General features: G+C 47.9%; 1 long non-coding RNA gene across 1 annotated transcript; it reads right to left on the minus strand.

Moving 5' to 3' along the window:
• Positions 1-7,497: 7,497 nt before the first annotated feature.
• On the minus strand, positions 7,498-8,918 carry LOC116589177. The gene is made up of 3 exons (XR_004285227.1): positions 8,772-8,918; positions 8,298-8,445; positions 7,498-8,183 (listed from the first exon to the last, which is right to left on the minus strand). It is a non-coding gene; the product is annotated as an uncharacterized LOC116589177 (long non-coding RNA).
• Between the last annotated feature and the right edge of the window lie 279 nt (positions 8,919-9,197).

Consider the following 9,197-nt stretch of genomic DNA (forward strand, 5'->3'; position numbering starts at 1 on the left):
CAACTCTGTAAGTCCACTCTCAGGAGAGGCTCTAACAGAAGCCACTTCTACCTCAGCGTGAACGTAAGATGCCCCATTGCCTCTCTTTGTAGGTATTTCTGTATTAGCCCTTATCACTGTTTCAAACTTTCCATATAATCTTCAAGCCCCCTAATGTGGGGACATCCTCCGTGCACATGGGCTCTGCCTGCCTCTCCGGCCAGTTCATGGTTCAACTGCACCAGCCCTACGTCCCGATCCCACTCACGGAGCCAGGCTGGTGGTGAAGGAAGAGCTGTGCATCTTGATCGTGGTGACAGTGAGAGACTGCACGGGAGAGGACTCCGGTCCGCTCATGGGCCCGCACACAAGCACGTGCAGAACTGGGAAGACCAAATAGCTTGTGAATTCTACCAATATCAGTTCCCTTGCGCTCATGTCGGCCTGTCATGAGGCAAGACGCCAACTTTAAGCAGGGAGAGCTGATGTGAGCATGGGAACGCCCTGTACCTTTTCCTCACAGCTTCCTGTGAATCTATCTTTATTCCAAAATAAAAAAAGGTTAAGGTAAAATGCATCAGGTTTTTTCCCTGGCTTTATCTCCTCTGCTAGAGGATTAGCCTTCACATGTAGAGCTTCTAACTCTTCTTCATTCTACAGATCAGCTCATGCGTCATTGCTCCATGAAGTAGGCACTCCGTAAATGTTGAGTGAATGAGTGAACGAGCGGTCCCTGCTTTTCTGTGATAAAGAAAGAGGCTGTGAATCAATAAGACGACATAATCTTGCAGTTGAAAGCACGCACTCGGAAGCCAGACCACCTGACTGAAACCCTGGTCCTACGTGCTCCCCTAGCTGTGTGACTTCCGAGCTTGGTTTCCTCACCTTCGGAGTAGGAATGGTACTAACGCTGTAGGGTTAGTACAAGGATTACATGAATTAATGCCTTGTGATACCTTAAGAAATATATATTTGATCTTCTCCCCAGTTCCTGACACAGCTTCTAAAATCCTCAGAATTTCCTACAAATCAAAACCACAGTGAGCTATCACCTCACGCCTGTCAGAACGGCTAACATCAAAGACTCAAGAAGTAACGAGTGTTGGTGAGGATGTGGAGGAAAAGGAATCCTCCTTTGGGAAAGGTGGGAATGCAAACTGGTGCAGCCACTGTGGAAAACAGTACGTAGTTTCCGCAAAAAATTAAAAATAAGAAATTACCCTGCAATCTAGTAATTTCACTACTGGGTACTTACCCAAAGGATGCAATGCTAATTTGAAGGGATATATGTACCCTATGCTTATTGCAGCATTATTTACAATAGCCGAATTATGGAAGCAGCCCAAGTGTCCATGGATAGATTAATGGATAAAGAAGTGGTATGAAATCTTACCATTTGAAACAACACTGATGGCTCTAGAGAGTATAATGCTAAGTAAATTAAGTCCATCAGAGAAACACAAATATCATATGATTTCACGCATACATGGAATTTAAGAAACAAGACCAGTCGGGATGCTTAGGTGGCTCGATGGATTAAGCCATGACCTTCGACTCAGGTCATGGTCCCAGGGTCCTGGGATGGAGTCCCACATCGGGCTCCTTGTTCAGTGGGGAGCTGCCTTCTCCCTTTCCCTCTACCGGCCACTCCCCCTGCTTGTGCGCTCTCTCTCTCAAATAAATAAATAAAATCTTAGAAAGAAAGAAAGAAAGAAAGATGGATGAACCAAGGGGGGAAAAATGATAAACCAAAAAACATATTCTTAATTGTAGAGAACTGATGGTTCCCAGAGGGGAGGTGGAGGGGGGATGGGTGAAACAGGTGAAGGGAATTGAGAGCACACTCGTCATAATGAGCAGAGTCACACACAAAAAGGCTGAACCACTACTGTACATTTGAAGCTAATGTAACACTGTATGTTAATTACACTGGAATTCAAATTTACTCAAAAATAAATAAAATAAAATCCTTGAGATTTTCTGAGAGATAGGAGCATCTTTTGTTACTCATAACCAGCCCCTTTCTATACTTGAGCTTGGGCTAAACAGGTGATTCATGGTGGACCCCCAGAGAGCTTCAGGAAGAAGGCTGGTTGCCAGAGGAACCGACCTGCGGGGAGAGGGCTGGGACTTTCAGCCCCAGCCCCACAATTGCAGGGAGTTGAGTGGGGCTAGAGATTGAATTCACTCACTAATGGTCAGTGAGTTAATCAGTCAAGCCTATGTGATGAAACCTCCAAAAAACCCGTAAACAGTAGGTTTGGTGAGTTTCTAAGCTGGAGCACATATCCAAGTGCTGGGGGGCTGGCATGCCCAGATAAGGCATGGGAGCTCGGGGGACCTCTCCCACCCGCATCCCTTGCCCTACGCTTCTCTTGCATTTGGCTATTACTGAGCTATAACCTTTATAATAAACTGGCAACAAACAGTAAGAAGTAAAGTGCTTTCCTGAGTTGTGGAAGCCACTCTAGCAAGTTGTCAAACATGAGAAGGGGATCATTTATAGCTGTGTGGTCAGAAGGACAGGTTATAACCTGGGACTTGTAATTAGTGTCTGCAGTGATGGGGTGGTGGGAGCAGTCTTGTGGGACAGAGCCCTTAACCTGTGATGTCTGCTCTAACTTCAGGCAGTGTCAGAACTGAATTGAACTATAGGACCCCCAGCTGGTGTCCAGAGAATTAAAGAATTTTTTGGTGTGAGGCAAAGCCCCACATTTGGTGTCAGAAGTGTTGGGAATAGAAACAGTTCAGACTCACACGAAATCCTTAAAATAGCACCTGGGCATAGTGTAAGCTCTCAGACTCGGCCATTATTATTTCTGGGATGTCTTTTCTGACCTACTCCACCCCATCCCTGTCCCACCCTCCCCATTTGTATCCAGAATATTCTGTGCTCCCTGACCCAGCTTGACCTTACCCTGTGTGCCCATTACCTGCCACTGTGCAAAAAACTACCCCAAGACTAGGGGCTGAAAATAATGACATCATTTATTCTGCGTACAGAGGCGCACGTGGGCAGGCTTATCGAGGACCGCTTCCCTCTGCTCTAGTTGGCATCAGACCGCGCGGTTCAAAGACTGGGGGCTGGATCTCACTGTTCACGCACTTGTGCAGCGCCTGATACAGTCTAACAACTGGGACCTTAACTGGGGTTCTCAATCAGAATCAAAAGTGTCACCTCTACGTGCCTTGGGTTTCCTCACAACCTGGCATCTATGTTCCCAGGGCCAATATCCCAACCAAAAGAGAGGCAAGTAGAAGCCATATTGTTTCTGATAACCCAACCTTGGAAGCCACGGTGTTACTTCCTTCACAATCGATTCATCAAGGCAATCCCAAAGGTCTTCCAAGCTCAAGGTACAAGGAGATAGATTCCCTTCCTGATGAAGGAGTGACAAGTTTCTGGAAAACACATAGGACCCGACATACCACTGTAGGAAGCACATCTTTTATTTTCTGTAATCTAATACTTTGATGTTTGGGGCCTTCCCAGCCCTGGAGAGGTTGTCCCTTTCAGGGTTGACCAATTCCTAGAGATAGTAAATCATTTACCCACAAGCACACTTATCAAATACAAACCAACCAATCCAAAGTCCACACACAACTGATGTTTCTTTGGTCTCTCACACTCTGCACTACTATCTCCATACCCTCACCACCCCAGGGCCAGGTCCCAGACAGCTAGGGACAGTCCCTAAGCCTCAGAGCCCACACTAAATTACTCAAGTAGACAAACCTAAGTCTGCTTACCCCTACCTCATCGGTGCCTTCCCTTTGAAACCACAATGGAGATTCTTTTTTTATTTTTTCTTTTTTTTTTTAAGATTTTATTTATTTATTTGTGAGAGAAGGGGAGAGAGAGAGAGAGAGAGAGAGAGAGGGAGGCAGAGGGAGAAGTAGATTCCTCACCCAGCAGGGAGCCCAATGCAGGACTCAATCCCAGGGCCTCAGGATCATGACCTGAGTTGAAAGCAGACGCTTAACCTACTGAGCCACCTGGGCGTCTCCACAGTGGAGACTCTTGCCCCAGTTTTTCCCTCCTCTCCTCATGATCCTGATGCTTCTCAAGGTAGCCCCTCATGCCGAGGCATGCCCACTCCTCTTGAAATCTGTGAGCACAGCTGAACTATCATTTCAGCACTAAATGTCTTCTAATCTGTTGGCCCTACTATACATTAAATTTTTTAGTAATATACTATATTTTAGAGTAATTACTATGGCCATTTGGGGGAAATACAATCTTCCACTCTCTACCTTATAATTGGTTATGAACTTGCCTTTCCCCTCAACCTGTATGCACATGGAAAACAGACCTTGCTTTTATCTCTTAAGAGAAGTACACCCAGGACCTAAGAAGTACTCAATAAGGATTTTTTGGCGAACTGGCTGACTGAATGCTTGATAGCCATACTACAAACTTTATCCTCCTTATTGGGTTCCCAAAGAGAAAGAACCCTTTGCAAGTTCCTTGACCACACCCTGTCATGGTGGCTGCTTGGTCCACCAGCCCTTCTCTTTCTAATCCTCCTTGCTGAAGCACAGAAAGCCAACTCTTGTCACATCTCTGTGAGGTTACCTGGGATAACACAAGCCTCCTCTGAGTCTCAGGGGTTGGAGGTGTGGAGGCAGAGTGGGAGCCCTGAGATGATGCCCATCACCAGAAAGCTACATGGCTGTTCAGAGCGCTTACGGAAGTTGACTCTCTTGCAGTTCTGTGTGCGAACACCTGGGGGGTCCCTTATCCAGGCAGGTCAGTCACACCTAGTGTAACCAATTAAGGGGAATTTCCCCAATGCTAAAATGTCTAGATAGTCCCCAAAGAAAGGGAGTCATGGTTTCAGCTGCCCCTATCCAGAAAAGCTTAGAAGCTTCAAAGTTCTGCACAGACCCCTGGGACAATGTGTGGATTCTCCCCAGGAAAGGTGGTGACTAAAAGGTAGCAAAAACAAGGGGATGCTTCTCCCATCCTCCAGATTTCGAATTCCTTCACCATTCCTCCTGTGAGGACAAAGTCTTCCCCAAAGAACCAGTACCTTCTTCCTCAAGCCCAAATGGTGTATGAGAAGAAGTCACCTGAGCAAGATTTACAGCAAGGTAGAAGGTCTAGAAAGACTGTCCACAACTCTTCCATCTGAGTGTCAAACTCTGGGGTCCATTTGACAGTGAACAAACCCTAATCTTATTCCCTAAGAAGAGATGAGACTGAAAAGGCAACTACTTCTTGGGAGAAACAACAAATGGGTTTTAGGTCAGTCAGTGCTTGTTTTGGCAAATAATCCACCTTCAAGAGTGGATTTGGTTGAGGGGTAAGAGAAAAAAAAAGTCACACAGGGGTAGGGACTGAGGGCAGAAAATTGACTCTCTGCCTCCTTCCAGAGGAGTCTTCCCAGGAAGCCTTCCTTCCTCTACCGAGACCTTTTCTAATGACCATAGTGAGAGCTTAAAGTAGCTGTCAAAAAAGTCATTCTAGTTCCACACATGCCACAACCCTCAGGTCCTGTTCTCTAAGACATCCAAGGCACCTAGGTCATCAAGGAATATCTCAGTTGCTCTAAGCTCTCCACAGAGAAATGTTTTTCAATGCACAGCACACCTTATAGAGAATAAAACTTTCTTCAGCCAAATTTTAAATTTTAAATGCAACATCACCCACAAGACCCAAAAGGTAGAAACAACCCAAGTGAACACCAGCAGATGAATGGATAAACAAAACGTGGTCTACACCTACAACAAATTATTAGCCAACCTTCAAAAGGAGAGAATGTCTGACATACATCACAACACAGAACTTCGGGGACATCATGCTAAATGAATAAGCCAGACATGGGGTGTCTGGGTGGCTCAGTCAGTTAAGTGCCTTTAGGGGCACTTGGGTGTCTCAGTGGATTAAAGTCTCTGCCTTCGGCTCAGGTCATGGTCCCAGGGTCCTGGGATGGAGCCCTGCATCGGGCTCTCTGCTTGGCAGGGAGCCTGTTTCCCTGTTCTCTCTCTGCCTGCCTCTCTGGCTACATGTGAACCCTGTCTGTCAAATAAATAAATAAAATCTTTTGCCTTTAGCTCCAGTCATGATCCCAGGGTCCTAGGAGTGAGCCCTGTGTCATCAGACTCCCTGCTTGTCAGGGAGCCTGCTTCTCCTTCTCCCTCTCCCATCTACCTGGTCCCTCAATGGTCCCACTGGTGCACTCTCTCTTTCAAATAAATAAAATTTTTTTAAAAGATTTTATTTATTTATTTGACAGAGAGAGAGAGAGACAGCAAGAGAGGGAACACAAGCAGAGGGAGTGGGAGAGGGAGAAGCAGGCTTCCTGCCAAGCAGGCAGCCCAATGCGGGGCTCGATCCCAGGACCCTGGGACCATGACCTGAGCCAAAGGCAGACGCTTAACCCACGGAGCCACCCAGGGGTCCCTAAATAAAATCTTAAAAAAAAGAAAGAAAGAAAGAAAGAAGCCAGACACAAAAGGACAAATATTTTATGATTCTACTTATGTGAGATACCTAAAATAGGCAAATTTATAGAGACAGAAGGTAGAATAGTGGTTCCCAGGAGCTAGGGAGAGGGAGGAACAAGGACTTACTGTTTAATAAGTACAGAGTTTGTTTGGGAAGATGAGGAAGTTCTGGAAATGGATGGTGGTGATGGTTCCACAACAATGTGGAGGTACTAAACACCACCGAATTACATATACCTAGAAGTGGCTAAAATGGTAAAAATTTTACAATATGGATATTTTATCACAGGAAAATAAATTTTTAATGCAATTACCACTCTCCACAAGCGGTTACGTGCCTTCCACCCCGTCCTCTGACCCAGTCCTCTATCACTGACCGACTGAGCCCCACTGAGCAGGGAAGAGCCATGTTCGGGAGCCCGCTGGAGTATGGCAAGGTGAAGTTTCTATCCCCGCTGAGAGGCCAGTATTTGTAGCAAAGAAAGTCTGGTCAGGGCGCCTGGGTGGCTCAGTAGGTTGGGCGTCTGCCTTCAATTCGGGTCATGATCTCAGGGTCCTGGGATCAAGCCCCGCGTCGGGCTCTCTGCTCAGTGGGGAGCCTGCTTCTCCCTCTGCCTCTTCCCTATGCTCATGCTCTCTGCTTCTCTCTCTCAAATAAATAAATAAAATCTTAAAAAAAAAAAAAAAATGAAGGCTGGCCTGTTTCCACACTGTCGCCAAAACACACCTTGTCCAGCCTTCCCTCTGGTCCACCACACCTCCGATAGCTGCCTTTTGCCCACAGGCTCAGGTTCTAAAACTTGGGCCAGAAATCAACACCGTCGCCCTCCAGTCCAGCCTACCCATCCCAGCACTTTCTCCACGCATTCTGCTTCCCCAAACACTCCTGGAGCTTACTCTCTACTGGGTCTCTGGCCCAGTGCGCCCCAGCTCCACAGGGTCCCTCTTTCTGCCATTCAGAGGGAGACCCCGCTTTCCTAACATTTCTGGCAGCCTCCTTCGTCTGCCTCGTTCCCTTTATTGCTTGGCTATACAACAGATCTCCTGGTGGCTGTAATTAGGTTCTGGAGATAAGGCTCTGAGGGACTTTAGGACGTTATTTTATTTGACTCCCTTCATCTGTAGCGAGGACACGGAGGCTGAGTGATGGCTTGTGCAAGGTCCCAGCACTCATCAGAGACAGAGGAGGGAACAGAATCCATGTCCCGACACCAGGTCCCTCCTCTGCTCCAGAGCCCCAGCTTGTCTCCATTGTCCCCAACAGGGTCGGAAGCTCTGCCCGGGGAAACAAGGACGACAACCCGTGCCCTGTGTGTCCCCGGAAACCCCGCGCTGAAACCATAAAGGGGTTTCTAGGCCGTCCCCTCATCCTCACGGGCCTCATGGGCCTCTCAGCGCTTTAAGAAAAAAGTTTTCTCCTCTTCCAATGCAGAATATCTTCCTCGTGAGTCTTCTAAGAGGGAACTAGGCAAACCAAAACAAAAGCAGTGGGATCATATATTTGAAGAAACTTAGCCAGTGTTTGCAACCCCAGAAGCACGTTCAGTTTACTTCTTGGCCTCGATGTGGACCCAGCATAAACGGAACCAGACATATTTGCTCTAATTTTATCTCAGCTTTGCAGACAGATAGTAACCTGGGTTGGTTTCGTTCATCTATTTCCTGGACCGTGCATTCATTGCTCTTGCTGGCTCGGCTGTGTGGGCATTCTTTCAGTTGGAACAGACACAGGCTGCTTCCTCTTCCACAGAGCTCTTAAAAGGAGAAAAGAAAACACAACTTCGCCTCACCCTTTACAGAGACAGGACCCCTCCCGCGGGGCCGGGTGGCATCTCGGTGAAGGGGTAATTTTGCAGACGTCCCCTTACCTGGAGCAGAGCACAGCTCTCCTCCAGCAGACAAGTCTGTCTCTCTGGGAGTCCGTCCCTCCCTCCAGCCTAATGGATCCCATCAGGAAGCAGGATGTGGCTTTTGCCATTGCAAACCGTAGAATCCGGAGGTAATGGCCCCGCAGCCCTGGGGTTTGTTTGGTGAGAAGGACAAAAAAAAGTTCTGAATGCTGGAGAACTTTTGAGAGGTCCGATGGGGGAGGGAGGCCCCGAATCATAATTACAGAAGCCTCGTGCAAAATTTAATTACAACTTGGGCGGAAACGAACACCAGAAACAAGTGTCATTCATCAACTGAAAACACAAACCAAGGTAAACACTGCCACAAACTCAGGGAAAGAAAGGGAGGCAGAAGGAAGGGGGCGGGGGGTACTCTGGATATCAAGCAAATCGAATTACCCGGAAGGCCCGGCCAGACACATGCATTAATCATCGGTTATCCCAGTTGCACACCTGTACGGGAAGGAGAACCTGGCGGGCTCCAAATGACTCCAGCTGATGGAACAGGCAAGCAGCTTCCCCCCCGGGGCTGGACGGGAAGCACAGGGGTGCAGGCCCAGGGGAGCCTGGCCCGGAAGGGGCCACGTGGCTCTCCCAGGGCCTGCTGGAAGGAGGAAGAGAATTCGATTCAGACAGACCAGTGCAATCCCGGGGCAGGCTTGGGGGAAGGAGGGATGTCAGACAACTGTGAGGGTTACTGGGCCAGCCATGGCCAGTTTCCAAATCCTTGACAGCACGGGTTTTCATCTCTCGTGCAATTCAGAGTGGAAGGGGAACTCAAGCATGATGGGCGGGGCAGGGGTTGGAGACAGAGTGGCCCCTCTGACTCTGTTTCCCCCGTGCACCACAGGCTTTGTGCACTCATGAGTCCCCAGGGGG

Source organism: Mustela erminea, chromosome 4 (assembly GCF_009829155.1).
Source record: "Mustela erminea isolate mMusErm1 chromosome 4, mMusErm1.Pri, whole genome shotgun sequence".
NCBI lineage: Eukaryota > Metazoa > Chordata > Mammalia > Carnivora > Mustelidae > Mustela > Mustela erminea.